Source organism: Pelmatolapia mariae, linkage group LG10_11 (genome assembly GCF_036321145.2).
Source record: "Pelmatolapia mariae isolate MD_Pm_ZW linkage group LG10_11, Pm_UMD_F_2, whole genome shotgun sequence".
Classification (NCBI taxonomy): Eukaryota; Metazoa; Chordata; class Actinopteri; order Cichliformes; family Cichlidae; genus Pelmatolapia; species Pelmatolapia mariae.
In genome coordinates this window covers 46755883-46771857 of record NC_086236.1, presented here as the reverse complement: position 1 = coordinate 46771857, position 15975 = coordinate 46755883, and the positions used below count along the sequence as shown (strand labels likewise).

General features: G+C 40.8%; 1 protein-coding gene across 5 annotated transcripts in view; it reads right to left on the bottom strand.

Moving 5' to 3' along the window:
* The window catches only part of LOC134636986 (triple functional domain protein), a 105941-nt gene that overhangs the window by 65008 nt on the left and 24958 nt on the right, over positions 1–15975 (bottom strand). The gene's annotated exons all lie outside the window — the stretch shown is intronic.

Sequence of the window (15975 nt, the reverse complement as noted above, 5' to 3'; positions counted from 1 at the left end):
GATCTAACTAGCTGCCAACAAAATCTCTGTTTTAACTATCTGCTTCTTGTAGCTTGCAAGCTATTACATTTGCATTATTTTTGAAATAGTCCATTGCTTTAGCACTGAATGTTCAGCCTAGCTAGGTTTACTCAGGAATTCCCACAATAGTCAGTGTGTTACACTATGTTGCTGAAATGTCATCCCCTTTGCCTCGCCTCCTCAACAGATGGCACATGGTTAATACCAGGAAGATGGAGCATTTATGTACACACACACGCACACACACACACCCTCGGTCTCTCTTTCTCCTTCACATCAAATCATGTTGAAGTCTTAAAGTCATGAAAACAGCACGTTTACTGAAGGCAGTATTTTGGAATTTGGTGATAACTGATAAGCATATTTATTTTTCAGGAAATTTCATTATGAAGGACTGAAAAGGGCATTAATGCATAGCTGAACGCTATCATGCCAGAGTTAGTAAGAGAAAATATACATCAGCCATGATGATATTGACATTTCAGGCTAGTGAATATATGAGTAAGGCGCTGGCGGGTAGGGAGGGGGCTCTGTCTGCAGTTTCAGTTTGCTAGTGATGTCATCAGATATTCCTCACGTAGCTCTTTGTCATCTCTCTCACACAAACACATAAGAAATGTAACCGATGCGGTTCATTATCTTAAGTCCCGCCACCACATAAATCACCGCTATCACCTGAACTACAACTGACTCAAGGCGTGATAATGCTATTAGAACTGAGGGCACAGACTATCACATCCAGGAAGGCGCAGAAAAATAACAGTCCTGCTTTGCATAAAACACTTCAATAAGTCGCCGTTTGGGGGGCTAAGTTCTGATAAACAGAGCCTAGGGGGTCAAAAAAAGAAATACATAGTAACAACTTTGCACAAACACGGTGCTGCTTTGGCATTTCTAATATAAGCACTTTATCATACTGACTACCAACAGAAACCAACTAATCAGAGAGGCCAGTCTACTGAGTGCTGAATCATGCCAAATTCCCTTCAATAAAAGTCAGTCGTGACAAGTACAAGCCAATATCTCCAGCAGGAGGTAGTGACTTAATATTACTCTAAAAAAAGTGATGGCTTGATGGCACAATTCAAACACTGAGTGACATGATGTAATGTAGATATATTTCAACATGAGTGCCATTAAATCTGTGATTGCATCTACTAGGTTGCAAGTGAGTTATAAGCTGAAGATATGAAGAAACAGGAAGCAAGAGATAAACAGAGAGATAAATGAGTTGGCAAAAAGATAAATGATCTATTGGATTGGGGGGGGGCTATCTTTTAAATGTGCAGTATGACATCACAGGAATAGAGAAGCCAAGACGGATTTGTGAAAGCATAGAGAAGAATATGGGGACAGAACAACCAGCTGTGACAGCACACACACAGGACTGCAGAAAAGCAAAGAGAGAAACAGCTAAATAGCTCCTGCAGGTTTAAACAGCTCCTGTAATATTGATTTCAGCAACAGTTTGAAGTCAGGCCTGAGTGGTATTACGTCACCTCTCTGTGGGAAGCGACTGGACTGATTCAAGGATAATGTCACAACCAGCTGACAGAAAATGGGACTGAGGTAGCAACAATGGCTTTTTATTGTCTTTCCATTGGTAAGAGGATTGGGAAACCCACATATTTTAAGCCTCTATGCTTCATGTCCTCCTACACCTGTGTGTCTTCTCTTGACTTGCAGATAAATTTAAAAAAAAAAAAACAGTAATAAGACTGATCATGGAAAGAGTTAACAGAGAGACAGACTTCATTGTGTGTCTTTAGAATAGTGCTTTGTTGCTGGGACTGCGTTCACTGAAAATCAGCACTATACAGAGCAAAGGCAAAAAGAAACAATACACCTCTAGCACGTTTTTGTGTTAGCACATGTGTGCCTTTCCTGTGAAGTGTGCCCCAGACACATTCCTCTCAGTGGTAGTTTATGTGAGATACTGACTCTGGCACGCAGCCAGCACTGACCTCTGTTACACTCCTGCTTTCCCCGCTAAAACTCAAGCTACGCACCTTTCTCAAACACCACACATCAGACCAGGTCAGACAGCAGAATGCTGGGCTTATATGCACTTAAGCTTTATGTTGAGGACTGTGCTAAGCTAAACAGATCTGCAGTTGTATATTTTAATGCCTAAATACCTGATTTTTCAAAATTCGGTGGTGAATTTAACATAAATGCTGCATTGCTAAAAAAAAAAATCGAGAGCAACTGGCAGTAAAGAGAAAGTTTCACAGTATGACGGCCTATTACTTATGACATCAGAGCCTCTCCTAATTTTAGTAAACAGTAAGTACTACCCTACACACTGTGATTCATGACATCCCATCACCGCCTCTTGCCACACACACACTGTTGTGTAGTTCTTCAGGCTTTCTGGGGGTGTTTCAAGTTTTTCTTTGGACATTTTCACTCATTTTCAGTCCAGTCCTTATACCTGACCAAACCACTTAATACTGAACTGTGAATCATTCAAGCATAAAAAAGGTAACTAAATCAAGGGATTAACCAGTGTTGTGTCTACACATAACAGAAAACTTAGAAAAGAAACAGTTTTAAATTGTATTTGTAGGCACTTTGTTCCTAGGAGTCTGTTGCAAAAACACATCATTTGTTTCCATTTCTTCAAAAGAATCTATGAAAAATGTCAAAGACAACACAGTCCAAGCATTTTTTCGAACAACAAGATGAGTATTAAAACGCTATTAGCCAAAACTTGGTATATCTCAGCATGTGTGCAGTATGACTTTAAAAAAATCTGAGGAAACTGGACAAGTGTTGGACAAAAGGTGTGCCAGGCCTAAAAACAAATTTCAGCAAATGAGCAGCATCTGCAAGTCATGTCCTTAAGAAACAGGAATAAATCCTTGACCTGACACACGAACTGAGAAATGCAGCTGGCCCATCAGTTGATCTATCTACTGTTGACCGAAGTTCATCAGTGGAAGGGCGGCTGTCAAATTACATTTGACTGAAAATCAGTGACAGTAATGAATCCAAGATGAATTTTTTGGTTCAAATGGTCATTGGTATGTGCACAGGAGATCACCAGTGAGGTACAACAGTGAATGTCTACATCATCATGTCATGGTGGAATTGATGGAATGGAACTATGAACTCAGAGGAATACCATCAAACTTTGATCCCTCATGCAATACCATGAGGAAAAAATCTCATTGGTGAAATGACTTCATTTTGTAACACAACAATTACTGCAAATTGCTAATATATTAAAAGGCATACCTTGTTGGTCAAAAACACAAAATAGAATCCCAAGAGCCCAACGTGGGCTCATCTTTGAATGGAAACCAAGAAGCCTGGAGAACTATTCCTGAAGACTAATGAAGAAAGAAATTACTTAAAGCTTGCCTAAGAGAGGTCCGGCTGTGTTGAAGAATAAAGGTGGTCACACCAAATATTGACTTTCAAGCTTGTTACAATTGTGCAAATGCTGTTTTTCCCTTAAGTACTGTATTTCAATTTATGTTTACACATTTTTCAATAAATCCCTGCACCCATTTGTACACATTTCCAATTTTCCTAGCGAAATATAAAGAAATAAGGGGTGGCTCGAGGCTTTTGCATAGCACCGTATTAAAACAAAAGAAGCACACACACAACAATCTCCTCCTTTCACTACATGTGACCCTTCATTTACAAGTCTACTGAGCATGAAATAAAGCTTTTCAATCACAGATTCTTTGTTCATAGTGGTCTCATAATGAGTACAATCCATTTTACTGGTGGTGTGCATTTAGCACCCTGTAATATGAATAATGCTTGTCCACAAAATATGGCCTTTATAGTAAGCTTTTTATTATTATAACATATTACAACAATTTAAACAGGAAATAAAGACAAAGGACCATAGCAACATATCTTTCCTCAAATCTAGAAAGTATCAGGATATGCCAGGTGATGAATGCAAAACAGAGGATCAGCTGCACACATGACAGATCATCTAGACATATGCAATGCATAACAGTTTGTCATTCATCACAGACAGAAATGTGGGCAGCGACATATGCATTTAAATGCTTTCTGTCTCTTTGCACATTTGTTAATGGAGGCATTGTGCAGACATCCATCAAAGGTGCAAATAACACATAATGCGAGGGGTTGCGAGGCGTGCTCTTTGTAGCAATTTGCATTTCCACTACATATTTAGGTCGTGCACTATACTCTGATATTGTTTTACTTTATTTTATTTTTTTAATTTAATGGATATTTAGTATGGTTCAAAACCATGTAATATTCACGATCCCAACAAGTCATCGCAAATGGCTACCCTGCCCTGAGCCTGGTTCTGCTGGAGGTTTCTTTCCATTAAAAGGGAGTTCTTCCTTCCCACTTTCACCAAGTGCTTACTGATTGGCTGTTCTATGATTGTTGGGGTTTCCCTGTAATATTGGCAGGTCTTTACCTTACAATGCTTTTGCGCTATATAAATAAAATTAAAAATAATTGAATTGAATAGAAGAAAAGGTCAGAGGTGAATGATTTTTTCTCTCTTTCTTGCAAACAATAACAAGCAAAAAGCAAAGATGATCTCGTACAGTTTGCTCATTTGTATAATGCAAACTGCTGTATGTTTAGTAGTGGCAGCAACTTGGCAAAACTTGTGTTTTCATGTTGCTCGAGGGTCAGTCAACCCTTTCAGTTTAGTTGGGCTTAAGACAGAAAATTGCAGCTTGCATTTAACTTCACGTGAGATCTTGACTGAGCCTGTACGTGGGAGTAAAGAGCTTCATGCATGGTTTCGAAACTGTAATGTTTCTGTGATTCCAAAACTCCACAAAGAACATTGCATTTTCACTCCTGTTGCTCTGCATGAATTTAGAAAGCAGAGTTGGAGCAAGAGGTGATGACACAGATTCACTCTGTTCAGCCCTTTTTTTTGTCTTTCTAACTCCAAAAGGATTGTGCCCTAAATCCATCAATTCGCGTAGTCGTGTAGCAGAAGCATGCCAATCCTTTTCCCTTTGCCCTGCTAACTCCGGGCTGGAAAGACTCACATACTAATCTGAATACACTACTGGAGAACAGATTGTCTTCAGTGTTGTACTAATTCTTCACAGCACAGACTGAGAACATCCTACATCGTTTCCAATCTGGGTTACAGGCTAGTTTTTAGAAGGCTTTATTGAGATGTAATGGGGGAATGAATGCAGTAAGTTTACACAGTAATGTAGAAATTCTACGAACCCCCAACCAAAATTGCAACACATGCAGGGATAATTGCAAGCAATTGCTTCACCTAGAAGCGCTGTAACAACATCTCATAATCCAAAATGAGCATATGTGCGTCGTCTTTCCACAGAAAGTTGGAAATCACAGCCTCGATGCACAGGGCCAATCCCTTTGATTCCAATCCGTCAGACCACAGGCTAGACTGAACACGGTGCATCTGTGCAGCCTGCCACATGATGCCAATCCTCTGGCTCATAACCTCGTAACCTCAAACTCAGACCAATTACAAGCCAGGCTAAATGTAGTGCAGTGGAACAGATCAGGCATGCAGCATAATGCTGCAGAAATACTACAGTACAATTCCACTGGCCGATATCGTGACCATCCCAGCAAAAATTTGATAACGTGCATTCCAGCTGCCAGCGAGGATAACTGTGGTGAGATTCAGAGATTTAGAGCAGCACTTGCTATGAAATGAATTTCATACTAAAAATGTGCACCCAGCATTTTATCATACAACAATATTTTACCGGACAAATCTAACAAATTACAGCTGTAAGAATGCAAGACTCTTTAAAATTAAGTGGTGACCACGTATGAATATTTACAATGCAAGAGCAACACGAACTGCAGTGCAGTTCATATGCTTCTTCCATACTTCAGTTCTGGGTCAGAGCCCAGTATGTGACCCTCACTATGTGTTAGTGCTAAAAGAGAGAACTGGGAGTCATTTGTTGCACTGCTCAGCATGGTTTGGCTCAGTATATGTGCAGCTTTTAGGGAACAGCGCAGACACTGAGGAAGTGTGGGAGCGGATTCATTTATGGGACCAATATACCCAGTCAGAACAGCTTGTTGGACAGTCCAGAAGCTTTGGAAACTGCCTGACATATATCTAACCCTGTCATTGTTACATATACAGAAAGGCACACTTGTAGCTTTAAAGGTTCTGTATGTGTACGGAAGTGTGCTGGTGCTGTTCTGGCTGGTGCTTCACGGTGCAGCAGTGTGACTGACATCCTTTGTGAGCCTCTCAGAATAGTGCTCCCTCAGAGGGACGGATGTGCCACTTTATAAGCTTTTTGGATAAAAGTAAAGAGAACTTTGGCAAAAAGCAGGGCACAGGCCACAGACGCTCCATAAACTGTATATAAAGGATGGAAATAGTCACTGTGATGCCACCCACTAGTCTTGGAAACCTTAACCTTAGGATTTTGTATGCCATTATATTAGCTCTTTAAGAAAGTTTGGGAGAGAGGGCGAGCTGTTACACTATTAGTTAACACTAGCAACCCTGGTTAGCAAGTTGTATCCATAAATGTTGCACAAACACGTATTTGCTAGTCAGTGGAGATTAATATCAATAAAACACTAGCAAACTTCAACAGATCATTGGTCACCAATACCGACACACATTCATCTTGGAAGGGATGTACCACACAGCAAGCCATAGTATTTGTTAGATAATGTCATTAAAAATGTTGTAACATGCACTGACAGCATAAACATGTCCAAGAGGTCCAGCACAGTGAAACAGTGAGACCTGGCAGACAAGCTATACATCAGCATCATTCTGGAACCTTCTCTCTGAATGCATACAATCATGTTTTGGAGGTTTTTGCAGTATTTTTGATGTATTTAGCCAGGACTGTTCCAGCCAGTATTCTGGCTTACTTTGAGCTAATGGTGACACTAGGTATGCCATTTGTTTTAAGCTCAATAAGCTCCATATTTATATTTTTGAATCAGAGTAGCTTTGCATGATTCATGGTTCAAAATAGCTCTTACTTAGCCTACACTGGACGCTAGCACAAACCATCAGTTCATCCGCTGTCTGACAAATGCTGCTCCAGGTCCTGTCACTTCAAACAAGCTTTCTTCTAACTGGCTGCCTCTCAGTCTGAAATGCCAGTGGGTGGGCCTGCTGGGCTCACAGACAGAGCTGTAAGTCGGAAATAAAGATATATCTATGACGTCATACAGATCTAAGAGTAGAGATAATGTATAGTGTTTAACATGAGCATCCACCATTGCACCACTAGTGCAACAGTAAGGCAGAAAATTAAAAAAGCACAATAACTCCACAATAACAACAACAAAAAAAATCTTCAACACGCCGCTTATACAATTCAATACTGAACTATTGCAGCTATTTTTGCAATCTTTTACAAGAGGCTTAGAAAATCATCTTTAAGCTCAGTTAGCACATCCATTCACACATCACCTAGATTTGTCATGTGTCTGCCATATGAAGTTGTCGTGTTGCGCTCTATTTCTGCTCATCCCCCTAGTGTGTAGTGGAGATCAAGCTACCTTTCCCTTCATGTAAGAATGTTTGGCCTGGTCTCTATGACAAGCAGGGCAGTCATCATGTCCCTGGTGTGACAACCAGGACTAGGAAGTGAGTGTTGCAACAGGGTGATAAGATAAACAACAGCAAACTCTCTCATCGCGCTCTCTCTTATTCTGCTCCTCTCCCTCTGATTCTCTTTCTAGGCTCTTCAGCTGTAAATCACCTGCATTTATTTATTTTTGGCACTTTCATTCACACGTCTTCCTCACATACAAAGCCACTTCTAGCAGCCCCTGCCCCACTCCACTCTAATTCTGCAACCTTCATCGGGAGCTGGCAGGGGGCCTGGGGACTGTGGCGAGCTCAACTTTCATTGGGTTTCTCATATTGTTGTTACAGTGTGGCTTACAGCAAAAATAACACTTTGCTCCAACCGCAACCCCTCGACCGGGATATAACCCCTAAACCCAACAGAAAGAGGCCATGAATAAATCATAACAAACTGGAAAGGTAGAACACCAAAATCTAATACCACACTCTCACACTGTGCTTAAATCTCAAATCTGCAGTGCAGCTCCTTCAGATAAAACACTGCTATCATGGATTCTTCTTTTTTATCCTCATAAATTTTTTAAATGTTGCTCGGCACATTACTACAAACAGCACAATGTTTAAAACAAGCTGAATGAAAACTTAAATGCAACCCTTCAACACAATGTCACTTGCGTAAATAAGTTATTATAGGGATTATCACAGGAAAACCTAAGAGATGACAGAGTGAAACTAAATATATGTTAAAGATTAAAAGCCCCGCTGAATGAACAAGTCATCGTCCAGAACAAACCGCGGGACTAACAGCTCCGTAAAATCATGTCCAAGTCAAACAATACAACAAATACAACTCGACCCCTAAATATAACTCTTATTTAGCAGAGTGTGTGAGCAGTTGAGGGGCAGTGCAAAGATAAACAATGGTCAGCAGTCTTATGCAAGCCAGTGATTGTGCATGTGAAGGCTATTTCACTGAGCTGTTTGTGAGGGAGGCCGACGAAGGGTACAATCAAAGTTTCAATGCTGGATAATGAACTACTGTGGTCACATCTGTGCCCTCATAATAGTGCATCGCTACGCAAAACACTTGCATACACACTCCTGGAATTATCTTGCAAGTGTAGCACTTTGCAGCGATATATATACGAGGTCTGCAGAACTTGGGAGTGAGCCTGCGGTCATGAGACAACGTGCGCGGCTGTCTGTTTGTATGTGCAGCTCTTTCATTTGCGATCCTGTTAGAATACACCTTGAGAGATTATAAGTCCTTTATGTGTTCTTATTAAGATGCTACAGCTGTTTCTCTGCTCTGTTCACAGCTCACTGAGTCTGAATAACAACCTCAGTGTTTAAGTCTCCTCCTCGCTTTGTTCTTTGCACTTTTCATCTCTTGTGTGACGTCCTTTCACTCTGTCTGTCTCCATTCTCACCTCCCTCTGTAGTTTGACTGTATTTGCTTCTGACATACTTGGCATTCCCCTCAGCCTCACTACTAGTAACCCACTGTTTCAGTTTGTTTCTGCTTGGCATTACTTAGTTTAGTCTTAAATGTTGGGGTGTAGGCAAAGTTAACCTCTGCTGAAATAAGGACGGCCTTTCGATTGGAAGCGCTCGTCATTTTGCATCTATCCAGCTTTTATAGGGCAGGAGAGCCATAACGGAATATAAAAATGAGACACCTAAAGTGCTGCAGCATGAAAGGGGGGTTTTAAAGTTTTGAAAATCTGCAACAAAGTTTGATGGGCCTGTCACTGCTTTAATTTCCCTCAATAACATTCATCAGCACATTACAGTGCACACATACTCATGCTTTTACAATACTGTTGATCACAGGGCCAAAAGACTAGGTCAGTGCGCTTTACTATACAAAACAAAAGTTCACTCAGTCTCAGGTGCAAAGATTGATCCAAGCGTTGCCTTAGTGCATGTATTTTAAATTAAACTATGCCAGCGGCTTCATATATCCTCCCTCAGCTGGCTCTGTTTTGATCTCACTCTGCTGTGTACCCATCGTGACAAATCGCACCACTTCTCCTAATCGCCTCAGAAGTCATCTACTCAGACACCTGCATTCATTACCCCTACAGGTACTCAGTCTTGTGATTAAACAAGTATGGAGGAAGAAAAAAAAAGATGTTTTTTACTACAAAAAGATGGGTAGCTGTCATTTCTTCTGGTGGCATTAGAGGAATATATTAAGGAACTAAAACCATCCCAATGTTATGCACAATATGTGAATCTTTGAGGTCTGTTTTTGGTTCCATCAAGACCAGCTGTACTGGTCAATCTGTTTCAACACATGGCACTGACCCACTGAGGCTGTCCAGACTGACTATTTAGGTATGGTCTTCATTTTCATAATGCACCCTTAACACCCAATAAACAAATATAAGATAATATTTTCCTTTTCTTCCTATTTATATGGTAATATAACTTACAGGTCTTAGTTTCAATCACTCTTACTATCTACTTAACAGGAAAATGATAACCTTTTCAAGCATCTGACAATGTACACATAGACAGACTCTCTTGTCCCTCCGCCTGCCATCAACATCACAACACCCCCCCCCCCCCCCCCCCCACACACACACACACACACACACACACACATCTTGGCTCCTATAGTGACCTAAGGAGCAACATAGCTCAATAAAACCACAGGCTTAAAAACATAACCTCAGTTAAAGAAAAATGTAAAAAAAAATCTAAATTATAATCATCACAACAGTATCATTTAGTGTGCATTTTTTGAACTGGTTTGCTATGCATTCCTATCATTTTTTCTCTTGGGAACTGCTTTGATACAGCTGTATTGCATTAAAGCCATTCTGCATTAGTCATGGGACACAAACATCACAATTGACAAAGCATTGTGAGGCCTAATGAGGCTCGTGATCACGAACATTAAATAAGGAGGGAAAATAAATACATCTCTAGAGATTGGAATGAATTTTGGTGAATATCTCTTCGTGGACATTATTATTTTTTAACCACACACCCTGTCTCATCACAGGATTTTGGATAAGCATAACAAAATACATTTAAAATAAACAATACTCTACCTGATAGCCTGATCAGGGTTTTTCCAGCCTGGGCGTACTGCCAGCTGTGGTTATCCAGCACTGCCATGGGTAAACTAAATCCAGCAGCAAACCATTCCAATCTATATAGTCCTACACTACATCCTATCAAAATTTACAGTGGCTATCGCCCCTACCCATTCTAGCTTTCTGATTATACCACTGTGGCATGGTGAGGAGGCAACTGAACAACAGCCGTGCCATATATTGGTCAACGCCCCGCCACCCACTGAGCTGCAGAAAGCCAAAGACACTGCCAGCTCCTTTTTGCCTTCACCAACTGGCTTTTCTTCACTATGTCCCCCCACATGTCACTAACCCCTCCCCAAAACAAGATTTAGTAACAAGTGCTGCTTTGCATTTAATAGTTTCTCCCCATCCTGTGTGCCTGGCTAGCTACTCACAAGGGGGAGGAAAAAAGTTAAGCCAGCCAAACAGTTGTAGCTGGTGGATTTGTGAGTGAAATAGGCTTTAATAATGATTGGTTGTAATCTGCTCTCTGACTAATACTCAGAATCTGTTGCTATAAGCTTTAGCAGTGGGCCACCTCAGGGCCCTTAATGTAAATAATGTCCTTCTTGTCATCTTTTCAAGTGTATTTACATACAGTGTGTCTGCTGGGACTTGGATCTTCTTCACCTGATACAGTTAGTCTTTAAAATTGATTGATGAAGCATGCACACACACTAATAATCAGTTTGTTCATTTGTGTGAAAAGCTTTTATATTTTAGCCCTTGCGTCATGTTAATAAACCTCAAAATAACTGAAGCAACATTGGTGCATAAAGTAATTAGCTTGCTGTTTTCCTATCCTATCGGGATAAATTGTATTAATATCCATCCAAACTGTTGCATTTTCTATTTTTTTACAAATTGTAAAGAAAGTTTAGATAAGACTGAAAAATAAGAGGCTCAAAAACGCGTGATCCAGCAACCAAAAGTGTGCTTAGCGTGCATCCGCATTCAAGCCGCAGCAAAGACATAAAGCATGACACACTGAAATTTAGCATGTGCAGACATTTTTGACACAAAAGCCATAAAAAAGACAAGAAATGTGAATACTAACATTCACATCTTTAGTATTCTCTCAGCAGCACTTTCTGGGTGCACCTACCGACTCTGTTAGCTGCCTGATGCGGTTCCGCTGTCAGCCGACCTTTCCTGTCCCTGAGAAAGCCCATGTAGTGCAACCGGAATAACACGGTCAGACTAGCCATATCCAGAGTCACAGATAACAACCTGGGGTCTCATAGGAGCTTCGAAAAGCAGCGATCCTTTCGGTTTCCCCTAACTAATTTATACGCTCTGAGGTGCTGAATGTGTTCTCTGGGGTTTTGAATTAAATAGTTATCTACCTAAGTGCACAGAATCTGAGGGTTAACTATGCTTTGTTTTGGTTTCAAAGTATTATCTTAGAGCGTGAAAGCTGGCAGCGTCTTGTCTCTGTGAGCTGAAAGGGAGGTCTGTCCTTGCTGCATGTGAAAGCAAGAAGGCCAGGTCACATATATGTGACTGATCCTGTTGGAATAAATAACTGAGAGGGATTGTCACCTCTCGGTGACGGAGTCAGTGACATGCTGACAGATGAGTGTGTGTAATAGGTCAGGCCTTTCAAGCTGTAGATATACAACAACCTAACAGCCAATAGCATTACCTTCTAGACATGGACTGCGTCGCCTTTCTATAAATATGCTAACTACAGTTAACCCGGGTTTTTGAGGTACTGAAATTTGCCACAATGTGTATATGTCAGTATATTAGGTCAATATTAATTGTGTTGTTATACTTTAACATATAACTGAATACAAAAAGTAAATTATTTGAAGACGGTTATTAGATAAAGTCTCTCATTTGAATTGTTTCTAACTGCAGTGTTTTTATTTCTTATGGATCACATTTCATGCGTTTCAAGCAGAGGGGGGAATAAAGAAAAGCAGCAGTTATGAATTGAATTGCTGCACACGCATTTTGTGTCTGTATTAACATTTTGAATGTAATTTTTACACTGTATCACCTTAGTTAATTAGCTCTCTTTGCCCTTTTGTTTTTCTCCTGTCAGTTTCCTTTTCTTCACAACTTGGTTCATTCTTGTTCACTCACTCGTTTGATAAGCAACGACTGTGACAAACAGTGTGTCAAACAGGGAGGTAAATCCTTCCAGAACCGCTTTGTGTTTTAATGAAAATATCCTTACTTGGTACCAATGGAATAATTAAGAGGAAGTGATATATATTTGTATCTTTTATTTCGTCCATTTGTTGTATTAACTTTAATGCAGCTTTCACATTTTAAATCTGACTCGTAGTCCTGTGTGCACCCTATTCTGTGTTTGGAGTACATATTGTGTGCATGTTTGGCCCATGTGGATCGCTACAATGGGAAAGCACTTTGGGTCAACTTTGGTTATGTTTAAAAATAATTAAAAAATAATAATTAAAAGCCAATCAAGCCCAACCAATATATCAATCAATATTAGCTATTTCCCAGTTTATCAGTATCAACATTTATAATCTCAGATAAATGACAATGTAAAAAGTAAAGAAGAGACGGGAGAAACATCCTTCAACCAGTTGATGTTGCCTAGATTGTTGAACAAAGGGCGTTCTGCTACGTCTTTGTTGGCAACACATCTTGAAAAGAGACCACGAACACCACAAGCAGATGATAAATGAGAAATCCGTGAATTGTTGTGATATTAAAACAAGAATATTTTTAAATGGTCTTAATCTTAAAAAGGACTCATAAATGCGTACACTTTACAAACATTAGGGAAATACACGTTTTTGAAAGACAAGAAAATATGGATACGGTGGATGTTTATCGGTCGGGCTGTAAAAGATGCATACTTGATATATCAGTCATATCTGCCATATCAGGATATTATATCAAGGCTGGCCATCCAAAGCTAATTGTGATCTATGTTAATAAGTTGTCACTTAGAGTAGAATTTCATTCATAGAAATGTATTCACCAAAAGAACTATTCACGGTGGCTTCCTGTAGCCTTTAAACTGCGTCTCTGTGACCTCCAAACAGACTCCATGTTACATGCTACACAGCTACTGTAGCAGAGAGAGGGAGAGGGAGGGCAAAGGAGAACAGAAAGACCACAAGAGAAGCAGTCACTGGGAGAGGGACTATAAAGAAGATTGAATGTCCTTTTCAGTGCTGAGCGCCCATGTGCATCTGTCTGCTTGCAAACCCACAACAGTACACAGTACGAACTCACTGGGCAGCCAGCTGAGCCGCATCAACACATCAATGAAGCGGGGAGGAGGACGCTTTGTACTGCTCTGGATGCGCCATTCATCAGTTTCCTCTAACCAAACCACCCGATTGTCCCGCTGCACAACAAAAACAGGCCAATAAAACACAGCAGACCAAATAACACTCGACAAGCAGGGCGCAGGAGGGAGAGAGCGAGAGGGACGAGTGGAGAGAGCTAGCGCCGCTGTGGTCTGATGTGTCACTAACTGCCTCAGAAGAAAGGGGGGCAGAAAAGAGAAAGAGGAGGAGGAGAAAGATAGAAAGAAAGTGCTCGAGACAACACCGTGTCAGCTGTCCCTCATTCATCAAGACAGTTGTGGCCTGAAGCAGATGGGACTTGAAACGATGATGTCAGACGGTGGGAGAGAGAGGTGAGGAGCGGAAGAGAGAGAGAGAGAAAGAGAGAGATGGGGAAGGCACTTGTTTTTCTAAGCTCTTCCAAATCTGATGCTTGAAAATACTTTAATAGTGCAAGTGTAAAAATGTGGGTTGCTAAAGTGTAGGAGAGCAAAAGTGGGCTGTCACATGGTCGCCACCTACATATATATCTGATAAAACCATGCAGATCCATGTTGGTATTGTATTTGATTGATACTAGCATGATGGGATCAGTAATTTGTCCTCTAATGTCAGTATGTAGCCAACTGAATTGTATTCAATTATTTTCATTTGAAAATGTAAAAAAATCAATTTCAAACATGAACTATGAAAAATCTTTTTTGTGCTGACTGTCACATCTATTTTATTTACATCCAATATCACATTTAAACAACAGAAACTGACCCTTGCTTTAGAGAGGGGTGTGTTTACATCCCAGGTTTTCAAAAACACGCTGAAAAGTGGGGGGGTTTGTGGAAAGTAAAAGTGTGTTCATTAAAATGTGCTCAGAATTTGTAAACTGATGATGATTTATCTCAATACAAAATACTGGACACGCATAATGCACACACACAGTAGGCAATAAGTGCATTCTTGTATGGAACGGCACAGAAAGAAACATCCCATTTCACAGCAGAACTATCAGATCAGCCGACTCACGACCTGGGCTGACAGCAGCACTAACAGAGCGACAGCTGAGCTCTGATAATAGGATTAATTACTCCTACAAACCTCAGGGACAAAACTAACAATTAACACGTGATGAGCTTTAAAAGCTAGTCATTAGCGCGAGCACCGTGATGACGCTCGACTCTGCACCGGAGACGTCTGGCACACTTCGCTGAGATAAAGCTGCGAACGTGACTCTCTGCAAAACATTTTTTAGTAAACAAGCTAAAAAAAATAAATAAAGGAATGCTTAAAAGAATCCAGTAGTGGCTTACTGTCCAGTCTTTCCCTTGGTAGCTGCTTTTGGAAAGAACAACAGACAAAATCTGAAATGAAGTGCTGCTGAGAGCTCGCCAACTGGTAATTTCTTTCTGTAAACAGTATCTGTAATGAAAACCTCTAACAGAGCGCTGAATGATAAACAGAGAATCCGGTCCTGCAATTTGTGTCTCAACAAATCCAGCAAAACAGATAAAAACTATCATAGGCGAATCCAGCTTTTTTTTTTTTGATGACGTGTGTAAGCACCTGCAGGGCTGCCAGTTTGCTAAAAGCAGGATAGTTCCTGTTTACAAGCTCGGCAGTCAGAGTCTGCTCCCAGAGGAAGACACAGAAAGACACGTGTGTGCACATTACTGTTACTAATGTATATCTGTGCGCGTGTGTCAATGTAGTCCAGGGGGAGTTTGAGTGGACTGTTTATGAGCTCCTGTTGCACAGATGCATCACTTTCTCTTCTCCTGTCATCCTTCGCTCCTCTGCAGCCAACTTCCTAAGCACATCCCCTCTCTGTTACCCCTCTCCTATCGCACCGTCGCCCTTCCTTGCCTTTTTTTCCCCCAATCCAAAACAGTCTCTTCCAGTCATTTCCAATCATACCCTCCCTCTCCCCATCGCCTCTAACCCTATCCCCCAGTGAGTAGATTTTCACTAGACTTGTCCTCAACAAAGACCAGTGTCCTGTTGAGTACACACACAGCAAACACGGAACTACGGGGCTACAGCAGGAGGCCCCGACCGGGTCCCATGG